Below are 23,195 nucleotides of genomic sequence, written 5' to 3'. Positions count from 1 at the left end.
AGACATTAATAAGCGCAATAAATTTAGCACTGTCTGAATCAATGTTTAGGGCGGTGAATATAGTCTCTGCCAAAATAAACCACGTATGCAGATTGTCCATCGTGAACCTTGGTAATTTAGGAATTTTCTCACTCTTGTGTTGTGGATTTAACAGATTTGATTGCACGGCGGACGGGAGTGGCGGAGTGTTTATGAAGCTGTCACTCTCGGCGGCTGGTTTAAACATGGCTGTCGCGGGAGGCGTTTCAGGCACAGCCGGGGCTGCGGAAACAATCGGGGCGGGACGACTGTCCAACCAGTAATTGTTGTCACTGAAATTTGTACCCATCTGTTTTTGTAGTGAGTCTTGTAGTGGGTGGGGAGAGAATGTGTCCAAAACCGATTTATCAGCAATATATGGGGAGCCCCAAGTGATCTGTGGGCTCGAAAACTTTGTGAAGTTCATATTGTTGGGCCACTGTTGCACACTACATGTCACAGGAGGTTGTACATACGGCGCACTGTGAGTCACAAATTTAGGCACAGCACTCATGATTGGTTCGTTATAGACGAACGTGGAAAAAGATTTCATACCAGGTGACATCACTGACGATGTTGGAAGAGTCCACAACGGCATTGTTCATGATGAAGAAAACTCCACGGCGTTTGTACTTATCTTCCAATTTTATCCCAGTTGCTGGTGGCGTTGTGCGTAGGAAACCGTGGGAAGGCAGTGTAGAGGCACCATTAGTGTCATGTTGTAGTCCGAAAGGAGCGGAAGCTGAGCGATGTGGAGATGTCGAAGTAAACGGTCACATTGTCGAATTGGACGTATGTTGCGCGCCGGAGGTCGCTAGTCTGGCGAGTGTTATACATATAACACAGAAATCACCATTTCCTTTCACTATGTAATATTTTTATTGGCGCAAGATAAATCAAAACACAAAGAAATAGTTTTCGAAAATCACGATAACAGTCATGATGAATGTCTCACACAACCTAGTCAACAACCAAAGTGAGTCAAACTAAGTACAAAAAAGCAAAGATATTAATATTTTCTGGAAGATCTGCCACACAAGTATTTTTTCTCACAATATGAGTGGTTACAAGCTTTATGAGATAATTATAAGTTTCGACATCCATCCGCAAATAATTTCGCCAGTCGTTAGGTTCGCCCTGCAACTCTCGCATTAAATTTACGTGAGAAAATTACTTTCGCTTTAGCAGCCACTGTCTACACCATTTTGACCGCATTCTCTGTTTCCTGCGGTTGGTATGAATGTTTTTTTTTTTTTTTTTTTTTTTTTTGCAACACAAGTTGCGAACACAGACCACAACAGAACTTCCACCATTTCTATATTTCACAATAACTGAATTAAATTTTTGACGTTTACGAGGAGCGTAGTCGCTTGCCACTGATATTTCTTTTCTACACCGACAGATGGCGGGCGAGTAATAGATTGGGGTTTGTGTCGTGTGAACACACCAAATTTGCAGCCCTCTTTTGCATGTACAGACAACTGCGCCGATGTCTGCGCAGACAGATCGTTTCGTGTGGACCGGGCTTAAGATCAGTATATGTATTGGCACTTAATTGCAACGGTTTTTACCCCCAGCAGAGACCGGCTCCAAGGGGGAAAAATGAACCAAAAACATAATTAGTTTTATTAATTATTATTAAATCTCTGTATCGATGTACTACAGTAAAAAAAGAGGGATTTAAACTAGTTGGAATATAGGGATCGACTTCTTTGATATATCGACTATATTCGATTTCAGTTCGATATTTAATTCTAACTCTGTTGTTTACAAGCAAATTTTTGCGTTTATGAGAATTTGGCGTGAGAAGTGGCCTAGTTGGTTTGTTATGAGTGTTAGTTAGTGTTCATGGAAAACGTAAATTACGAAAAGAGCCCTAAAGATTATATGGGTGAACAGTCTGCAGAGGATGATTTGGCCGCCGTTACTGCGAGGACGTTAAATGACATTTTAATGGAAGATCCATTAATGTGCGATTTGCCCAAGAATGTGACTTTGGAAGAGGTTAATTCGCAAATTGCGCTACAACAAGGACAGTCAATTACAGTGTTTATCGACAGGCATAATGAAACTACGGTACCAGTTGTGGTTAGTAATAACATGTCATTGCTATTAGAAGTGTTTGGATGGCGCGTTTTTCCTGTTCTGTAGCAGAGTTGTCTTTTTGGATGATAAGACAGTTACGCACTTTTGTAGCAGTATTTTTCTTTATTAGCGGATTCATGTTATGTTGCATGGATTCATTCTGATGTTTAAACGCGTCATTTCGGTCATTGTGCTGAAAGTACATGGTAACCATAAATTTAAGAAATTGCATGTGACAAATAACTTAGTTTTTTGAGACACGTAGTCGTACTGGAAAATATGGAATTAAGGGTGATACTATGCAATCGCTTACCTCATACCCCCAGAACAGGAGACAAATTGCAACTCACTTCAGATGCAGTCCTAAGGGTTCCTGCCCTATACATTTACGAAATTCTTATTTTATTACACAGCAGAAAAAAATTACCCGAGGAGAATGATTTCAGCCACACCACATGACAAGAGAATTAACGAGAATTCACAGACGCCAGTGAATTATACCCGCAAAACATGTTAGGATGAAGATACATAATAAATTAATGGGCAGAAATGTTCGTAATATGAAACAAAATCACCCAAAAAATTAATGCTGCAGAAGATTGTTAGTGGAATGCTACTATTTAGTTGAATTCACGTAAGGTGAACAGATAATTCGACCAGGTGTAACGTTGTATTAGAGATTTTTATAACGTGAAGAATTATTAGGACTGAGATAGGCATATTAGAATTACCTGGTCTCTGTTTTTGATTTTTTACTGCACAATTTGTCTCGTGTCTCTGAATCAAATGATTTGTTGTACAGGGTGATTCCATGATGATGCAGGTGTTAAGGAATTATGGGGAAGGGTAAATGTATCGGAGGCAAGGAACTCGAGTCCAGAACTAAAAGTCATAGTAATATTGTTCTGGTACCATTGACAAAGGACCACGTCTGCTGCAAGCCCTTTGCTTTCAAAATCTTGGGAGGATGAGTTCAGTCGGAGAGGTTTGTTTCACTGTAGCAAAGGTGAACAGTTCCTGATAGCTTTTAAGATATGCATTTTAGAGGTCTTGTTTACTGGACTTTTCTGTTTTGGTCCATAATACTTCCTGCCAAAATATAGAAACCAAAGAGAATGCAGGAGAAGAGGCTCAGTGTCTTCTACCTCAAACTGATACATTTACCCTTTTTAATCACTCCTGAATGTTTGCAACATCATGATATCTCCGTCTGTATGTTATGAGACTAGTAAACCACAATTCATCCCAAGTCTTAAGAACAGTTTCCAGCTGGCATCCAGTTTTTCTCGATGTAGCCTATACTCTAGGAATTCAATGGCAACACCTTGAAATGCATTGTGAATGCTTGTCTTAAAGTTCTATTGGTCCAATCCTTTACAAAACCCCATAGGAACAACTCCATCTAGTAACTTTTCATCCAGAAATTAATAGAAATTTAGGGACCAGTGCTGTGATGCCCCAGGTTACATGTGTTTCAGTTGTGACACAGCATACTGTTGTGACATATCCAGGTAAACATTACTGTTGATGGGAGACTTGCTGAAAAAGAATGGACAAATGATGCAATTGTGTGCTCGTCTGCACCACATATTGAACTTGGAATTGTCTTTCCATTTCATGACTAACATAAGTTCACAGATCCCCATATATTATGATGGTACAGTTTGCAAAGTTGACTTATTGGAGAGAAAAATCTTTCCCAAAAAGTCTTGTTTGTGTCAGTCTTGGCTAATACAACTATTACAAATAGTTTGTGCTAATGTTTGTCACTCAGATTTAGTGCCTGAAGCATCTGCATCTTGGAGGCAAAAGCCTCTGAGCTCCATATGCATTGATTTTATTGGGTTCTTTGTAGGTGTCTACTGTACTTTGTTCATGATGACATCTGATTTATCAAAAAACTACCTTTTTTCATAGGTTCCCTTCCATATTGTGTCTGAAAATTTCGTTGTCCTGGGACATAAGACTTCGTCTCTGTGAGCCAGACTACACACTGAGCTTTCTCCCATAGTGTCCACATTTTTCTTTGTTTGCCATTCTTATTTTTCCCCTCATGGTTCTTCAACATACTTAATATCACCTGTATTTCCCTATACATTATAACTATTTTTTTGAGAATGTTGAATGTTTTGCACCATTTTATGCTGCTAGATGATTATCCTGGATCGACAAATCCTATGAGTTTGATTTTTCTGAAGTCTTGATTCCACTGCCAATAGAAATGTCAGAACTAACTCTCGGGTACCATTACCTTTGCTAAAGTCAAACTGATCCTAATGGATTTTTCCAAAAGCCTGGTTGTATGTCTCCAAACTCATAGATTTTATGCACTAACTTGAAAGCTATTTTGTTGCCACTTTACCCAACAATTTTAGAAATTCAGAAGAATCTTGTCTATCCATTCTGCCTCGTTTAATCACAAGCCTTCCAAAGCTCTGTTAAAATGTGACTGTTATACTAGATCCTCTGTTTTTCATATTGGCTCCAACCTTTTCCTTTGTTACATCAGCAGAAGAGTTGTTTCCCTCCAAGATGCCATCAGTGTACTCTTTTCTTCTATCAGTGGAATTCTCATTGATTCTTAATCTTGATGCCCAGCTTATAATTTCACAAGTGGTTGTTTTGAAACGTTGCTTTAAATTCTCAAGCTTCAAAAAGTTATTTCCGATAGTGGAGTGCTGCTCATTGGGGTCAACAGAAGCGGTGTGTGTGTGTGTGTGTGTGTGTGTGTGTGTGTGTGTGTGTGTGTGTGTGTGTGTGTGTGTGTGTCCACTCTACTTTGGTGATAAGTAATTTTTTTTGTCTATTTTTCTTGAGTTATAATGTTTTGTTTATTGAATGTGTTTTCATTTATGTAGGGATGTTTGACTTTTTGATGTGTTGTGTGTGCTGAATTTTTTGTATCAATAGTTACGGTTGACCTATATAGGACAAGGGAAATGACAAGATTCCAATTTTTGTAGTTTTACATGTAGGTATTGGTGTTTTGGTATTGTCAGCTGTGGTCAGGGGAAATGTCTCATTCCAATTTTCGTAGTTTTTGTTGTATGTGTCACTGTTTTGGTTTCGTCAGTTGCGGTTGACCTATATAGGTAAAGGGAAGTGTGCGATTCCTGTAGATTTTTGTGATCATTGTTTTTTGTTTGTCATTTTGTGTGTTGCTTGTCCTCTCCCTAAAACCCCCAATTTCCCGCGGTAGTCCCATTAGTTATCTTATTTATGCGAGCTTTCGTGTTTGCAGTGTGTATGTAGTGACATCATAGGCGCCATATTGGAGACACTTAGAATAGCCATTTCTGCCACATTCATGAGGTCATGGTTCATGGTGGAATCGGACACTTCTGTAATCTCGCTCATTGGTCCAATCCCTAAGCAGGATAAAATATGTGAGGCTCACTTTCAGCGCCCCACAGCTCGAGATGAAGATGGGAGATTTGTGATATGACTGCCAATAAAACCTGACTGTAAACCCTTAGGTGAATCACAAGAACAGGCCTCTTGGAGGCCAGAGCATCTTGAGTGGAAATTTATGAGGCAACCAAACTTGAGGGTGGAATATGCTGCTTTCATGCATGAGTATATTGATGTAGGACATAGAAGTCTCTTAATTCTCAGGTTTTACCTTCCACATCATGCTGTGTTCAAGGAATGCAGCTCCACTAGTAAGTTAAGAGTAGTGTTTGATGGCTCTGCTGCCACTTCTAATGGAGTGTTTCTCAATGAAATCTTGAAGGTTGCTCTCATGGTCCAGCCAGTTTTTTTTCCATTATTATAAAATTTTGATCCTTTAATGTGGCTCTGTTAGCTGACATAACAAAAATGTGTCGCCAAGTGTCTCTCCATCCTGTGGCAGGAATCAACATCAGAACCATTGCAAGAATATATATTGTCTAGTCACTTATGGAACCACTCCTGCTGCTTTTCTTGTGACTAGATGTCACCAACGTGTGGCCTTGGAAAATCAAGGCAGTTTTCCAGTGGCATCGTAAACGCTGTTGTGTAGCTTTTATGTGTACGACTTCCTAGGTGTGTCAGCTTCAGGAGCTGAAACTCAGGAACTTCAAACCCAGCTGACCTGCTTCTGGGGAGTTTCCACTGAGGAAATGATGTTCCAGTAGTGACAAGGTTATGGCAAAAAATTCCATTGCAGGGCAGACAAACTTCTTTGCCTTGTAATTTTACTGCTGAATAAACCATAAAAATGTTAGGAATATTATGGTACCCTGGCTCTGACACATGCCAGTTTCACATGGAGCTGAAGAGACGACGACAGTGCTCAAAGTTTACCAGGCATAATGGTCTGTCTACAATAGCATCTATTTTTGGGCCACTAGGGCTTTTACGTCCAGTCTTGCAGTGCTTTTGGCAACCAATCTTTGATTGGGATGAAGTTCAGCTGTCCAACTTAATTGATCAATGGAATGTCCTGTACATGCAACTACCTTCCTGTAATGATATTTCAATCAGAAAGAAAATCATTTCCCGTCAACATATTAAACTCAAAATTTGTGGTTTTTGTCGTGCTTCACAGTTGGCATATAGTGCTTGTGTATACATTAGATGTGTTCTTTCCAACAACGAGGTTTTAGTTTCATTGGCTGCAGCCAAATCTCATGCAACTCCTGTCACACTGCAATCTCTTCATGACTGGAATTATGTGGTGTTCTGCATCTTGCTTGACTCACTTATAAGGTGTCAAATGCCTTAGATGCCGTAAAAAACAGTGATATCCAACTGTGGATGGACTCCACAGTAGATCTGGCTGCAATGTAGCCTTAGTCACTGGAAAACTTTTGTAGCCAACAGAATCTCTGAAATTCAGGAGCTGAGTTCAGTTCCCAACTGGAGACATATCAAATCAGAAGAGTCACATGGCATGGCATTAGTCCAGCACATATGAGGTCACTTGTGCAGTGGTGGTCTGGCCCTTCATGGCCTTCCAACTATGACCTGGGCTGCAGCAGTTGTCCTTCACTGGTGATATAGAAGATGTGCGTGAAAGAAGGTATGTGCAAGTATTTTTGGTGTCTGTTATTGAATTTGATAATCAATTTCTCTGTCAGTATTCCTCATTCAAGAATATGTATGGGGGTTTGGCTTGCTAACAACGCTACACTGTGGCAAGCATACAGGATAACTGGTCCACTCAGCCTACAAGAATGCCAAAACACCACCAAAAAGGTTTTTGCCATAGTTCAAAGTGGCGAGTATGGCAATGAGATGACTTAGTTAATGGCCAATTCTTCTGTGCCACATAACAGCAAATTATCAGATTTTCATCCATTTGTTGATACAGAAGGTATTCTATGGGTGGGAGGGACGTTAATGAATGCTGACATGCCGTATGATTACATCCTATTATCAAACCATCTAAGCATCATCTGACAAAAATTCTCATCATTTATGAACCTGAAAATCTGTTGCATGCTGGGTGTAGGTGGTTTTGGATTCCCAACGAGAGCAACACAGTCAAAGGAGTTATTGGGAAATGTTTGAATTGTATTAGGTTCAAGTCATAGACTGCAGTTCAACTTAAGGGTCAACTACCAACATTGAGAGTAAACGAGTCTCATCCTTTCCGGCACTGTGGTATGGATTCTGCAGGCCCTGTTAGTGTGAAGCATGGTGGAAGATGGAGTAAGGCCTATAATACCTTATTCATTTGCATGGCAACCAAAGCCATCCATATATAGTTAGTTACTGACTTAGTAACCAGCTTTCTGGCTACCCCAAGGAAACTCATTGTGAGAAGAGGAAAGCCTTCTCACATGTATAGTGATAATGGTTCTACATTTGTAGATGCACACACTGAACTTAGACGTTTTTCCTGTGACGATGCTACAGTTGAAGGTTTGGTGAACTTTGCGACCTCAGAGGGTATCAGTTGAAATTTTACTCCACCTCATGCCCCTCACTTTGGTGGACTGTGGGAAGCAGGAGTCAAATGTATGTAGTCACGTCCATAGCAGTACAGTACTGACTTTCGGAGTACTAGCTATGGTATTAACTCGGATAGAAGCATGCCTAAATTCAGGGCCATTGTGTGTGCTCTCTCTGATGACGTAAATTCTCCGTCTGTTCTCACTTCTGGGCATTTCCTCATTGGACAGCCACTTTGTGCCTATTCCAAACCTTCCATCCTTGAGATTCCTGCCAAAAGGTCGCACAGGTAGCAACTTGTACAGAAGCTGCATCAGTCCTTTTGGAGGAGATGGTCCACTGAGTACCTGCACCAACTGCAGAAACGCAGTAAATGGAAATTGGAAAGAACATTGCAACCCCAGATAGGTGATCATGTCCTGGTCAAGGAAGATAACTTGCCTCACTTGGTGTGGAGGCTGGGTGTTGTCGAGCAGTTGTTTCAAGGACTTGATAATCATGTGCATGTGCTGATGGTGAAAACTGCTCATGGGCAGGTTAAGAGGCATATAGCAAAACTGTGTCCCCTGCCTAAGCAGTGAATCAGTCAAGTGTACCCTCATATTTCTGTGGTGGTACATTACGAAGCCCCCCTGCGGGTTCGGGGGTACGAATAGGCCCGCGGTATTCCTGCCTGTCGTAAGAGGTGACTAAAAGGAGTCTTCAAAGTTTCGGCCTTATGTGATGGTCCCCACTTGGGTTTGACCTGCCATTTTCAAAATTTCCGTTGTTAGTGCGTGCCATTTGGGGAAGGATGCCTTATGTGGTGTTTTTCTATTGGTCCATCGTGCACCTCCATCTTGCATGCTATCTATTGTCGTGTGGAGGGATTTACACCCCATGTCTTCTGGGTTGCCTCCTCGTCTTGTGCGCAATCCCGTTCTTAGCGCCCACGGCAACTGTGGACCCTTTCAACACCTAAAATCCAGCACGGTAGCCAGTCCGTTGTGGTGGGGTCGTCATGTACCCTCTTGGTGGTAGCCCCCTGACCACGCAGGGATCGCACTACAGATGCCAGAGCTGTTTCCTCCCCATGCATGCCAAGGAGTATGTGCCCATCATGTCAGGGGCACGGGGACTCCGGGCAACGGGATATCGGCCAGGTACCCGTTGCTTTGGCTGGGTGGCCCCTTGGGGAGAGCCCTCGTTCGGAGTAGGTGGCATCTGGGCGGATGTGGCGCAATGAAGCGCAATAAATCTCACCAAGCTGGTGGTCGCACTGCCACCAGCGTCTCTAAGCGAGGCAAAATTGAATTTGATGCTGCACAATATGATCCTCAGTCGTTCCCCTCGTTGGCTCCACCATGGGAGGGACGCAGATCTAGTGCCAAGCAGGAGCCTTATGTACCACAATACCTTGTCTGCAGCAGGACTGATGGTGACTCCTTTCTTTCGACAAAGCCTATGTTTTTTGTGGAACACCTGGAGGATAAGTTTGGGGAAGTGGCGGGTTTGTCTAAAATGAGGAATGGGTCCATCCTCCTCAAGACGTCCTCCCCAGCCCAGTCACGGGCGTTGCTCTTGTGTGATAAGCTGGGAGACGTCCCTGTTACCGTCACTCCCCACAGTAGCTTAAATATGGTCCAGGCGATTATTTACCATCGCGACCTCTTGTTACAGTCCGATGACGAGCTGAGAGCTGACTTGGAACGACGTGGTGTGCATTTTGTCCGTCGTGTGCACAGAGGACCCAAGACCAACAGGGTGGCCACCGGTGCCTTTATCTTGGCCTTCGAGGGTGCTGTATTGCCTGAGAAGGTCAAGGAAATGGTTTACCGTTGTGACGTCAAGCCATACGTCCCTCCCCCGATGCGGTGCTTCCAGTGCTGGAAGTTTGGGCATATGTCCTCCCGTTGCCCATCCAGCGCCACATGTCGAGATTGCGGACGCCCCTCTCATCCCGATTCTCCATGTGCGCCTCCGCCTGTCTGTGTCAACTGTGGGGAACACCACTCTCCATGCTCGCCGGACTACCCTGTTCTTCATAAGGAGCGGAAGATTATGGAATTTAAGACCCTGGACCGGCTTACTTATCGCGAGGCAAAACTGAAATTTGAAAGGTTGCATCCTGTCCCTCTTCAAACTTCTTATGCTGCAGCTACGTTATCGTCGCCCTCGCGGGCGGCAGTTGTCGCCTCCTCTGTGCCGCCTTCAGTTGGCCCTCGGGGCCGTCCATCTCTGTCTGCCTCCCTCGTGTCTGGGGGCAAGCCTTCCTCTGTTGCCCCCTTAGCAGTTGGGGGCAAACCCCCTTCTGTCACTCCCCCCCGCACATGCTTCAGGAGTGACATCTGCTCCAAAACCAGGGGGCTCGATCCCTCCCCCTCCCCCTTCTCTGCCGGCGTCGTCTCCGCCGGCTCCTCTCTCGCGGAAGGGGTCCCTCGGGGCCCTCCCTTCTTCCGTTTCTTCTGCTACCCCGCCGGATGTCAGCCAGTGGCTGAAGGTTCATCCACCTGCTGGTCGTAGGGCTTCTGCGTCGTCGTCAGCCTCCGACGCTCCTTCAGAGAAACTCTCCCAGCCCTCTAAGCCAAAGGACAGACGCGAGAAGAAGGACCGGAACGTGTCCAAGAAGAAGGACGCTCCGGCAGTTTCAGTACCGCCTGCTGTCAATAGCTCTGGCTCTGGGGATGCGGTGGAGATCCTCGCCTCTGCCGCAGATCTCGCCCTCACGGAACCCTCGGGGACCTCTCCTATGGACACAGCTGACTCTCGCTCAGTGGCGGCCGTTGACTCTGCGGCGCCGTCTGCCTCTTAGTCGCCTTCACGCCCTCCCAGTCCCTTCCTGCTTCCATTCTCCAGTGGAATTGCGGCGGTTATTTCCGCCACCTGCCTGAGCTCCGGATGCTTCTGAGTGTTTCCCCTGTTCTGTGCATTGTTCTTCAGGAAACTTGGTTTCCAGCAATGCGGACCCCTGCCCTTCGCGGTTATCGGGGATACTATAAGAACCGCGCTGACTGTCAACGAGCTTCAGGTGGAGTTTGCCTCTTTGTTCACCACTCTGTCTGTAGCTCGCCAGTACCCCTTCTGACGCCTTTAGAGGCAGTCACTGTCAGGATTGAGCTCTCGCCGGCTATTACTGTTTGCTCTGTTTACGTTCCTCCGTATGGGCAACTCCCCCGACATGTCTTGGCTGCGCTGCTGGCTCAACTCCCGCCGCCATTGCTGCTTCTGGGCGATTTCAATGCCCACAACCCTCTATGGGGTGGGACTGTCTCCGATGACCGCGGTCGCGCTGTGGAGCATGTGTTGGCTCAGCTCGACCTTAGCCTCTTGAACACTGGTGCTCCCACGCATTTCAGTGTGGCCCATGGCTCGTTCTTGGCCATCGATCTCTCTCTTTGCAGCCCCGGACTTGTCCCATCCCTTCACTGGAGAGTGCATCCTGATCTGTGTGGTAGTGACCATTTTCCCATCTATTTGTCACTGCCCCAGTGTCATTCTTCTGGGCGCCTGCCCCGCTGGGCTCTCAACAGGGCTGACTGGCCGGCTTTTACTTCCGCTGCCACCATTGCTTCTCTCCCACAGGGTGACATAGACGAGGTGGTCCGTGTCTTGACCTCGTCAATTATTTCTGCGGCCGAGACTGCCATCCCTCGCTCTTCTGGACTCCCTCGGAGGAAGTCTGTCCCCTGGTGGTCGCCGGAGATTGCTGAGGCTATTCGCGACCGTAGGCGGGCTCTCCAGCGTCATAAGCGGCACCCGTCTCTGGAGACCCTCATCGCCTTTAAGAAGCTCCATACCTTGGCCCGTCGTCTTATTGCACGGCGTAAGCAGGAATGCTGGGAGAGGTACATTTCATCCTTGGGCTCCCGTGTCTCCCCGTCGCTTGTGTGGTCCCGCATCCGGCGGATTTATGGATACCAGGCCCCTATGGGTGTCCCTGGAATCTCCCTGGACGGCGCTGTCTGCACGGACGCTGCCACCATTGCTGACCACCTTGCCACGCACTTTGCTACGAGCTCTGCGACTGCAACTTACCCTCCTGCCTTTCGCTCTCTAAAGGAGCGCGCCGAGCGGACGCCGTTATCGTTCCACACATGTCGTTCTGAAACATACAATGCTCCTTTCAGCGAGAGGGAATTCCTCGCTGCCCTCGCCAATTGCCCTGATACAGCGCCAGGACCGGACTGCATCCACGCGCAGATGCTGAAGCATCTCTCCAGGGACTGCCAGAGACACATCCTCACCATCTTTAACCGCATTTGGAGCGAGGGCGTATTCCCGTCGCAATGGCGAGAGGGTGTTATCGTTCCCATCTTGAAGCCCGGTGCAGACCCTCTGGCGGTGGACGGCTATCGTCCCATTACACTAACCAATGTTTTGTGCAAATTGCTCGAACGTATGGTGGGGCGGCGTTTGTGTTGGGTCCTTGAGTCGCGCGGTCTCCTCGCTCCATCCCAGGGTGGCTTCCGTCAGGGCCGGTCTGCTGCGGACAATTTGGTGCGGCTGGAATCTGCTATCCGTACGGCCTTTTCCCGCCGTCAGCATCTCATTGCTGTATTTTTTGATCTGCGGAAGGCATATGACACAACATGGAGGCATCACATCCTTGCTACGTTGCGCGAGTGGGGTCTTCGTGGTCAGCTCCCAGCTTTTCTTCAAAACTTTTTATTGCGCCGCTCTTTCCGGGTGCAAGTCGGTGCCGCCTCTAGTTCATCTTATATACAGGAAAATGGGGTCCCGCAGGGCTCGGTGTTGAGCGTTTCCTTATTTCTAGTGGCCATTAATGGTCTGGCTGCAGCCGTGGGGTCGTCGGTGTCTCCTTCTTTGTATGCCGACGACTTCTGCATCTCATTTAGCTCAACGACTACGGGAGTCGCCGAACGCAGGCTGCAAGCAGCCGTTCGCAAGGCGGCATCATGGGCTCTGACTCATGGATTTCAGTTCTCTGTGGCCAAGACTCGAGTTATGCACTTCTGCAGGCGTCGGACGGTCCACCCTCATCCGGAACTTTACCTCGACGGTCACCTACTTGAAGTGGTGGGCACTAGCCGCTTCTTAGGACTCGTCTTTGATGCCCGGCTCACGTGGGTTCCTCATATTACTCAGCTGAAGCAAAAGTGCTGGCAGCACCTCAACGCCCTCCGCTGCCTAAGCCATGCGTCTTGGGATGCAGATCGCAGCACGCTGTTGCGATTGTACAGAGCCCTTGTGCAGTCCAGGCTTGATTATGGGAGCCTGGCCTATGGGTCTGCATCGCCCTCAGTGTTGACGTTGTTGGACCCCATACACCACTGTGGGGTTCGGCTTGCAACTGGCGCTTTTTGTACGAGCCCCGTAGATAGTCTGCTGGTGGAGGCCGGGGTTCCCCCGCTGCGGATTCGCCGCCACCGACTGCTCGCCGACTATGCTGTCCACGTGCATTGCTCACTGGGCCATCCCAATCATCGCCTGCTTTTCCCTGCCAGGGTTCTCCCTCTGCCCGACCGGCGACCTAGGTCTGGGCTTTCCATTGCTGTCCGCGTCCAGTCCCTGCTGTCTGAACTGGGATCGTTCCCTCTTCTGCCGCCCTTCCGGGCCTGTGCACCCACGCCTCCCTGGTGTATGACCCGTCCGTCCGTCCGCCTGGACTTGGCACGGGAACCCAAGGATTCGGTTCCGCATGCGGCCCTCCGTCACCGTTTTCTTGCGCTCGTCGCCTCATTTTCAGGCTGTGAGCCTGTCTACACTGATGGTTCCCTGGTGGATGGTCGTCCTGCCTACGCTTTTGCTCACGCTGCCCATGTTGAACAGCGCTCCTTGCCGGCTGGCTGCAGTATTTTTACTGCAGAGCTGGTGGCCATATTGCGCGCTCTTGAGCATATGCGTTCCTGCTCAGGTACGTCCATCGTCATCTGCAGTGACTCCCTGAGCAGCCTCCAGGCTATCGACCGCTGCTATACCTCTTCTGCTCTGGTATCCTTTATTCAGGAGTCTGTTTTTGCCATTACCCGCTCTGGTCGTTCGGTGGTCTTTGTTTGGACGCCAGGTCACGTTGGCATCCCGGGGAATGAACGTGTCGACAGGCTGGCCAAAGGGGCGGTCGACGCCCCCACTTTGGCGATCGGCCTCCCGGCTCGTGATTTGCAGCTGGCGTTGCGCCGTATAGTGCTTCAGATGTGGCGTGACGAGTGGCGTAGCCTGACTTCTCCGAATAAACTGCGGGCTGTTAAGGAGACGACCGATGTGTGGCAGTCCTCCCTGCGGGCTTCTCGCAGGGACTCTGTCATCCTGTGTCGGCTCCGCATCGGCCATACCTACCTGACGCACGGACATCAATTTGCGTCAGGAGGATCCCCCCCTGTGTCAGTGTGGGTCCCCGTTGACGGTCGCCCATATTTTGTTGGAGTGTCCCCGCGTGCGCACCCTTCGGCAGACTTTTAATCTCCCGGGCACGTTGCCTTTGGTTTTATGCGACGATGCCTCCATGGCTGACGACATTTTAAATTTTATCCGTGGTAGTCCTTTTTATGGTTCCATTTAGGGGGGACCTGTCCCTTTCCCTTTCTGTGTATCTTGTCCTCGAGTGTCCCATTGGTCGCAGATTTTAATGTGTGTATTCGGGTGGTTGACTCTTTCCCAATTTTTGTTCCCATGGTCAGTCAACCAGTCTCCGACCCTCTTATTTTCTTCCGTTTCTTTCTGTCAAGTGTTCGTCTGTACTCTTCTTGTCTCTAGTGTTCGCTGCCGCATTGGTGTTCTTTCAGTGACTGGGGGGAGGGGCGTCTCCTCCCCCCTTGGGGTTTTACCTGTTCCGTAAATTTTGTTTCGCCGTTTTTTTTGGAATGGGGGACTGATGACCTTAGCTGTTTAGTCCCCCTTAAACATCCCAACAACAACAACATTACGAAGGCCCATTGCTAAATTGCGATTTACAGGAACAAACCCTTAATGATTAAAGTTGGCTTGAGAAGCTGTGCATGTTTCTCTTGTGGACTGGCTGTTGTCAGTATTGACTTCATACATTTCATATGCAGTGTGATAGTAGTATTTTGTTGCTTTTGTGTTTAATGTTAGTGTCCTTCATGTCTCTCATCAGCGTGACAGCAATATTTGTTGGTCTGTGCAACTAAAAGTTAATGAATTTCATATTTATGTGCCCTGATTTTGTGTCTAGTATTATTTTTGTTGTTTTCCTTGGTTTAAATCGTGTTGTCGGTTAAATTTATGTCTGTTTGTAAAATGAGGAGACTCATTTTATTGTATTTTGAGTTTCATAACTCACTTGCCCCTGTAAGAACGATCTAGTGGCAGTCTGAAAACTGGGCAGATTACACTGTCTGATATAATATGCTCCCTTTTGGGAAACATTGTAACTGTGTGTGTGGAAGTGGTCTTCCAAGGTCCTTTGTGCTTGCAGGTAGGCTGGTCGGCTGTTGTAAGCGGCCAGGAGGTAGGTCGTAGACTCTGCAGCGAGCGCACACACGTCTCATCCAGCCAAGGGCTGAGGTCGCAGGAACCTTGTGCATTGCTGAATAGCACCTGTAAATTAATATGGAATAAAGTGTTTATACATCAAAAAGGTTGCCTTCGGTCTAATTATTGAGTGGAAACAAGGGGAGGACAGTGAGTCCTCTCACACTTCACGCTGAGAACTTAAATGGACTAAAGCGGGACCAGAGGCCTGCAAATGAATTGCATACATAATCCTTTACATTTAAAACAGTGTTTAAATATAGGCTGCATCAGTGCTAACAACCATTTCTTTTTCCATTTCTTCACATTTTTGCTGTAGCCATTGAAATTTTTTTGTGCCTGCTCCTTTTGTTGATCAATTGAAGTATATCTTCCATTACCTAGGATTTCTTCACATTTACTTTCCTTGTATCTATAGATTTCTGTTCAGTTTTTGTGATTGCCCATTTTAAAGAAGTTAATTCCTCTTCATTTGAACTGAATGTTGTATTAATTATCACATTCTGTACAGAATTGAACAACTTCATACATCACATAATTCCTCAGTATCCCACTACTTTACACGTTAATCCTTTGGGACAAATCTTTTGAATTTCAGTCTAGTCTTAATCATTAATGAATTGTGATCTGAGTGTATTTTTGCTCCTTGGTATGCCTTATAGTCTAATTTCAGAATCTGTTTGACCCTTGTGTAATCCAGCTAACAGGTCTCCAGACCTTCTCTCACGATTTTTAATGAGACCAAGAAACAGTTATGATTGAATGTATGTTATTTCTTTTTTCTTTTAACTGCAGGCATGAGGACCTAGCTTTTTGGGTTAGACTAATAACAGTTCTCACATAAACATCCGTCTGTATCTGCAATGAGAATCCCCAATTCAAAAATCATAAGGTATGTGGCATGTTATCATGACCTGCAGACCAAAGGATTGGTTTCATGCAAATGCTAGGCTATTGTGGGCAAGACTCGCCCATTCTGCACAAGTTCTGCAGTGTACATCCACTTGAAGTTGGCCTCCCTCTACAGTTTTTACCCTTGAATCTTTCCTCTGTTATCAAATCAACAATTCCCAGATATTTCAGGATGCATCCTTTCAACCGATTCATTACTTTTGTTGAGTTTCAGCCAATTTAATGCAGTACCTCTTCATTAGTTACATGGTTTTCAGCAGCACTAAACTTCAAAGGCATCTATCTCTTCTTATCTCTGCTTTTTTCATATCAACATTTTGTCTAATTCTGAATTAGATCAAAACAAGTTTCTCTTTTTCAGAATATTATTTCATAATACTGCCAGTTTGTATTTTATAGCCCCTTTATCTCTGCCATTGTCACTTATTTTTAGTGTCTCATGTCCTACACTGATTCTTCCAGCACTACCTAATTTATGTGGACTACACTTAATGACCCTTGTTTTACTTTTCTACAGTTTTTTTGGTCTTGTGCTTTGTCAAAGCTGGCTGCTTAGGCAGTACGCGCATTTTGTTAAACTCAGTTTCCTTGGTGCAGCCATAGAAATAATAAAACACCCCAACAACATGAACATCAAGGATCAATACAAGCTTGCTCCATCCTGGCTGCCAGCTCTCAGAGTCCAACAGCCACACCAACAACACGTGACGTGAGCACTGCCTACAGGTAACTGTTGCTGTATGGCATGCATCCGGCAGGAGGAAAACGAGAGCCTACGTCTCATTCACTGAGTCATAGCATACTGTGCAAGAAGCAATAAACAGCAGCAGATATGTACTCTGTCCACTGCAGCAACCTATTATAATAAAGTTCCTGCTCCTTCTGCTTCAAACGACCAATCACAGCTATGACCTTACACAAAATTATAATGTAATGTCATGCTCAGTGAACAGCAGTTACAAAATAAAATTGACTCCTCACAGCGAAATCCCATCAGTAGGCCCAGGAGGAGGCCACTGTAACTGTGGCTGAAATGTTGGTTTCTCCAGTAAAGTTTTTTATATTATGACATGGTACAATACTCCGAGAACTTGTCTGTCAATGACTCAGAGTTAATTCTGCCAACTCCTACAAATATTTGGTCATAACGGTTTGTAGGGATATGAAATGGAATGATCATATAGATTCAGTTGTGGATAAAGCAGTTGGTAGACTCCAGTTTACTAGTAAAATCCTGGGAAAATGCCATCAGTCTCAAAGGAGATTGCATACAAGTCACTCTTGCAACCCATTCTGGAACATTACTCAAAAGTGTGGGACCCTTACCAAGTAGGACTAAGATGGAATATCAGATGTATAGAGGGAAGGGCACATTGTCTTGAGGCAGGTCAGGATGCAAGACAGGGCATATGTCCATATGAAGTTTTTTGTTCAGAATTACTAATACTATCATCCCTCGAAGCATTTACCTTTCCTCCTGACTCACCCTGTATATGATGGCTGCTTTCCAAACTACCGTCCGTTCGATCTGGAGGTGATCGTGATAGGTAGGTACTAAATGGCACTCTCCCTTTTCACACCCAGAGCCGGGCCTTTATGATGGTGACAAATGCAGTCTGGCTGTGTTCACTTTCCTCAGAGCCTCCATGCATGGATAAGTCCATTGCAAAGCTGTACGCTAAACTGGTTCTTGTATAAAAGGTGATGTGGTGGTACTTCTAAGCCCAGGTGAACTGTTAGTGTGAACACAGAGGCTTCCTGATGTGAGGTGTGTGATATGGCTGCACAATCTTGCATGGCCATGTGAACTGTACATCTCTCCCTGCTGACAGTGATCGCGTGGGATGATAAAGTTCTGGAGCGGCACTGAGTATGGCTGTTCTGAACCTGTGGATACTGTACTTGCGTGACAGTCGTGGAATCCTGACTGATGGGAGCAGCAATATTGGTGAATGGAGGACTGCAGTTTTGGCACACTGCAAACCCGTTGCTGTCAAATTCATGCACATGCCAAGATCTTCTCACAAACGGTTAAAATTGAAATGGGAATTCTGAATGAAAAACCAGCTGTGTGTTTTTTTCTTATACAGGGTGAATCACTTAAAACTTGCACTGCAATTATTGTGGAAATGAAAAGTGCTATTGATGTGGGGTTCTCCCAGAATGGATTGGTAGTCCAAATACACACGTTTTTAAATGGACCAATGTCTATTGACTTTAACAAACTAAAAATGAGTAAATTAGAATGTCAGTGCCCCCCCCTCTCACCAAAGGGGGTCACGGTTCTTTCATGAGTTTGTACATGGCACACATGGGGCCCCGAGCTATTGCAGCCAATTCTTCCTTCCCTGGCTGCATTTCCTTCACCCTGCCGCACTCCCTATCCTCGCACCTTCCCTGTTGCTCCCTCCTGCCCCTCTCTTGGTGTTATGATTTACATCAAGCTGGCTATTCACTTGGTTTCCTGTATTGGTTGCAATTTTGTTCCTTTCTCCTGTTCTTACATCCTTTGTGGTGTTTTGGGCCCCACTTGAGGTTTGACCTCCACTCCAAAATTTCCTGTTTTTAGTGTGAGCCATTTGGGGAAGAAATCCCTCCTTAGCATCTATGGTGTGGACTCTCTCCCCCATTCCTTCTCATCTCCCTTCCCCACTCTAGACCCCTTCCACCCTGCTAGGTCACCAGCATGTGTAGACAGTCCGTACGGTGGAGTTGTTTGTACCAATATGACTGAGCTCCCTGACGACATAGGGCTCACACTGATGATACCTGAGCTGCTCCCTCCCAAGGACTGGTTGCTTGTCTTCTTGGGTCATCGGAACTCCCGGCAATGGCTGCTGTGCCAGAGAGCCCTTGCTGTATCTGGGTGGTTTTCATGGGGAGAGCCCCTGGTCGGAGTGGATGGTATCAGGGTGGATGCTTTGCACTTGAAGCATATCAAGCTGCAAAAAATTTGGCCGTTATCTAGCACTTTCCCTGTTACCCTGTCTGTACTAGGATGGATGGAGACAAGTTCACTGGCACAAAGTCATTGTTTTTTGTGGAAAATATTGAGACAAGTTTGGTGAAATGTAGTCTCTTAGTAAGATGCGGTCGGTCTCCCTGTTCATCAAAGCTGCTTGTGCCACCCAATCCACAGCTCTTCATACTTGTGACTGTCTTGGCAATGTCCCTGTGTCTATTAAGTTTCACCAGTTCCAGAAATATGGTCCAGGGACTGAGTTTTCATAGGAACCTCATCCTGCAAACAGATGAGGAACTCCGTGTGGCTTGGCGTTCATTTTCTTAGACGTGTGCAGAAGGGTTGCAAAGAACACCAAACGATACTGGTGCCTTCACTCAAACCCCCCTGTGGATCCAGGGGTTAGAATAGGCTCGAGGTATTGCTGCCTGTTGTAAGAGGCGACTAAAAGGAGTCTCTCACATTTTGGCCTTTATGTGATGGTCCCCTGTTGGGTTTGACCTCCATTTTTCAAAATTTTCCCGAAGAGTAAGCCAATTGGGAAAGGGTGCCTTATATGGTTTATTGTGTCTATCATGCACTGAGACCTATCACATCCTTCACTGACGTGGATCTGCACGTCTGCTCATTATCCAACTCTTGGACGAGGTCACCCTCCATCAACTGTGCAGCATCGTTTTCTACACTGACAATGGTAATGGACTTGTTTGCTTGGTGGTACTTGATATCCAGCACAGTAGCCAGTCCTTTGTGGTGGGGCCACCGTGGACCCTGTTGATGGTAGCCCCATGACCACACAAGAGCTAGCCTGAGTGGCCGAGTGGTTCTAGGCACTTCAGTTTGGAACCGCGTGACTGCTACGGTCGCAGGTTCGAATCTTGCCTCGGGCATGGATGTGTTTGATGTCCTTAGATTAGTTAGGTTTAAGTAGTTCTAAGTTCCATAGTGCTCAGAGCCATTTGAACCATTTGACCACACAGGGATCACACTGCAGATGCGTGTGTCTTTAATTCCCCAACTTTGCCGAGGAGTAGGTGCCTGTTACCCTGGGGCATCGGGACTCTCAGCAATGGCCATCCTGCTAGGTGGCCTTTGCTTGCAGCTGGGTAGCACCTGTGGGGCGGAGTAGGTGGCATCGGGGCGGATGGCACGCAATAAAGCATAGTACATCATCTCTTGCTGGTGGTGAAACACCAGCAGTCTCTAAGTGTTCACGGGCTCAATTCAAATCACAGAAGCACGACCCCAAATCGCTCCCCTCCCTGACCACACCATGGGAGGAACATAATGTCAGGCTAAGGATGGTAGCAGCTCTTATTCGCCCCAGTACCTTGTATGTTCGAGAGCTGATGGGGAATCTTTTATGATGATGAAGTCTCAGTTTTTTGTTGAGTATTAAGTGGACAAGTTTGGGGAGGTGGAGGGCTTGTCCAAAATGAGATCTGTGTCAGTCTTGATCAAAACAGCATCCTCTGCCCAGTCATGGGAGTTACTCATTTGTGGCAAGCTGAGGGATGTTTCTGTAACCATCACGCCCCATAAGAGCTTAAATATGGTCCAGGGTATCAAATTTCACAGGGACCTCCTTCTGCAGTCTGATGATGAGCTGCGTGCCAATTTAGAGCAGCAAGGTGTACATTTCGTCCGGTGTGTCCACCAGGGTCTGAGGGATAGTGAAGTTGCCACCGGTGTCTTCATCTTGGCCTTTGAGGGTGATACATTACCTGAGAAGGTCAAGGTGCTGGTCCACCACTGTGATGTGAAGCCCTATATCCCTCCCCCAATGCGGTTCTTTAAATGCTGGAAGTTCAGCTATATGTCTTCCCACTATAGTTCCAGTGTCAGGTGTCGAGATTGCAGACGTCCATCACATCCCAATATTCCATGTGCCCCGCCTCTCATCTGTGTCAACTGTGGAGAACTCCATTCGCCTTGCTCGCCAGGCTGCAGGATTTTCCAGAAATAAAGGAAAATCATGGAGTACTAGACCCTGGAGTGACTGACCTACTCTGAGGCTATGAGGAAATTTGAAAGTCTACATCCTGTACGCATGACATCGTCTTATGCCACCGCATAACAGTTCTAGCATCAGCTCCGCCAACTCCAGTCCCCTCTCAGAGCCAGAAGACTACACATGCCTCCTAGGTGCTGGGGGGCTCTTTCCTCCCTGTTGTTCCTGCACCACCTACTTCGGGAGCACCCTCCCCCCCTCCCCATCCCAACCATTGGTTTTATCAGTTTCCACTTCTGTGCCAGAGAAATGCAAGTCGTCTTCAGCTCCTCTTGCTAGGATGGGGTCCCTTGAGTCCTTCCTTCGCAGGTTTCTGTTAGTGGGAAAGATGACGCCCACCAGTGGGTGAAGAGCCCGAAAGCAGCTGGTCGTAGGGCTTCACGCTCATCCTCAGTCCCAGAGACTGAATCAGTGAAGTCCTGCGAGCCAGGGAAACCCAAGGAGCAGCGAGAGAAATCCAAAACAGATGATCCCCAAGACCAAGCGAATTGTGGTGGCAACCACACTATCGCTACCTACAAGCTCTGCAACTGCAGATGAGGTGGAGATTCTGGTGTCCACTGAGGACCTAGATCTCACCGACCCTCAGACACAATGGATATAGACTGCTCAGGCAATACGTCAGTGGCAGCAGGTGACCCTGGGGCGTAAATTGCCTCATTGAATGTTCCATCCCTTCCCAGTCTCATGATCATGTCATCCTCCAATGGAATTGTGGTGGTTTTTTCCAGGAGTCCACCGCCTGGCTGAGCTATGGCAACTGGCGTTCGCCTACTTATCAAATGACAGAAGCAGGAGTGTTGGTAGAGATACATCTCAACCATTGGCCGCCATACATCATCTTCCCAAGCCTGGGCAAGGATCAACCGTGTTTTTGGGTACCAGTCCCCGGTGTTAACATAAATGGTGTGTTATATACCAACACAATCACGATTGCCGAGCACTTTGCTCGAGCCTCTGCGTCAGTGAATTTTACCCCCCAGCCTTTCGCACCCTCAAATGGTGGCTGGAAGGGAAAGTCCTCTCATCCACTACATGCCACAGTAAATCCTACAATGCCCCCTTTACAGTGTGAAACCTCCTCAGTGCCCTTGCACATTGCCCTGACACTGCTCCTGGGCCAGATCGGATCCCGTCAGATGATTAAACATCTCTCATCTCTACAAGCAGCTTGTCCTAGTCATCTTCAACCGGATATGGAGCGATAGTGCCTTTCCATTGCAATGATGGGAGAGCACCATCATTTCAGTGCTCAAACCCAGTAAAAACCCGCTTGGTGTGGATAGCTATCAGCCCCACCAACGTTCTCTGTAAGCCGCTGGAACATATGGTTTGTCGGCAGTTGGGTTAGGTCCTAGGAGTCACGTAGCCTACAGGCTCCATGTCAGGGCAGCTTCCGCCAGTGTCGCTCTACCACTGATAATCTTGTTTCCCTTGAGTCTTACATACCAACAGCGTTTTCCAGATGCTACTGACACCTAGTTGCCATCTTTTTTTTATTTACAAAAAGTGTATGACATGACCTGGCAACATCATATCCCTGCCACATTATACAAGTGGGATCTCAGAGGCCCACTCCCGATTTTTATCCAAAATTTCTTGTCGCTTCATACTTGCCATGTCCAAGTTACTGCCTCCCATAGTTACCCCCCATCCCCCCCCCCTGCCCCCCCCCCTGCCCCCTCCCCCCCCCCAATTGAGGAGAATGGGGTCCTACAGAGTTCTGTATTGAGTATATCTCTACTTTTAGTGGCTGTTAATGGTCTAGCAGCAGCTGTAGGCTCGTCTGTCTCACCTTCTATGTGTGCAAACGACTTCTGACGACTTCTGCATTTCGTATTGCTCCTCAAGTACTGGTGTTGCTGAGCAGCACCTACAGGGAGCCATCCACAAGGC

General features: G+C 46.7%; 1 long non-coding RNA gene across 1 annotated transcript in view; it reads left to right on the top strand.

The window, feature by feature from the left end:
• Window positions 1–1,735: 1,735 nt before the first annotated feature.
• The window catches only part of LOC126272018 (uncharacterized), a 43,657-nt gene continuing 22,197 nt past the window's right edge, over window positions 1,736–23,195 (top strand). The window contains exon 1 of the long non-coding RNA XR_007549163.1: window positions 1,736–2,106. This is a non-coding gene — a long non-coding RNA (uncharacterized LOC126272018). The remainder of the gene's footprint in view (window positions 2,107–23,195) is intronic.

The sequence above is a fragment of the Schistocerca gregaria genome, chromosome 5 (genome assembly GCF_023897955.1).
Source record: "Schistocerca gregaria isolate iqSchGreg1 chromosome 5, iqSchGreg1.2, whole genome shotgun sequence".
NCBI lineage: Eukaryota > Metazoa > Arthropoda > Insecta > Orthoptera > Acrididae > Schistocerca > Schistocerca gregaria.
The sequence above is the reverse complement of the archived record's forward strand: the minus strand, read 5'-3'. Positions and strand labels throughout refer to the sequence as shown.